The sequence below is a fragment of the Lichtheimia ornata genome (assembly GCF_029851405.1).
Source record: "Lichtheimia ornata isolate CBS 291.66 chromosome Unknown scaffold00501, whole genome shotgun sequence".
NCBI lineage: Eukaryota > Fungi > Mucoromycota > Mucoromycetes > Mucorales > Lichtheimiaceae > Lichtheimia > Lichtheimia ornata.
In genome coordinates, this window is record NW_026695800.1 from 548 (window position 1) to 964 (window position 417).

A 417-nucleotide genomic window follows, 5' to 3' on the forward strand; every position below is an offset into this window, starting at 1 on the left:
CTTGGCTGACATTCTCCAGAGAAATCGCCCATTGCTTGGTAACCAACCACCCGAGACGCAATAAAGGTTGACACCACCAAAGACATAAACATTTCCCCATGGCTGACATGATTCACCTATAAAAGATGCACCATAAACAATTGTCCAAACTCATCCAACAATACTTAGCAATCATAGCTGTGATCTTGTAAACTTCAAAGCACCAAAAGACAAGTAGCTCTCTGCAATGGTCCCTCTAAATAATAATGGTAGGCGTTTCAGCAAAGGTCCCCAAAAAGCATGAGAGTCATACATACCTGAGCCATGGTAATCACAAGGAATTGCAACCAAATACACCATCGAAGGCAATACAATAATCAATCTGCAGCGTCAAGGTATGCCACCATATGTACTATACTCTCATTGGATCCTGAAATT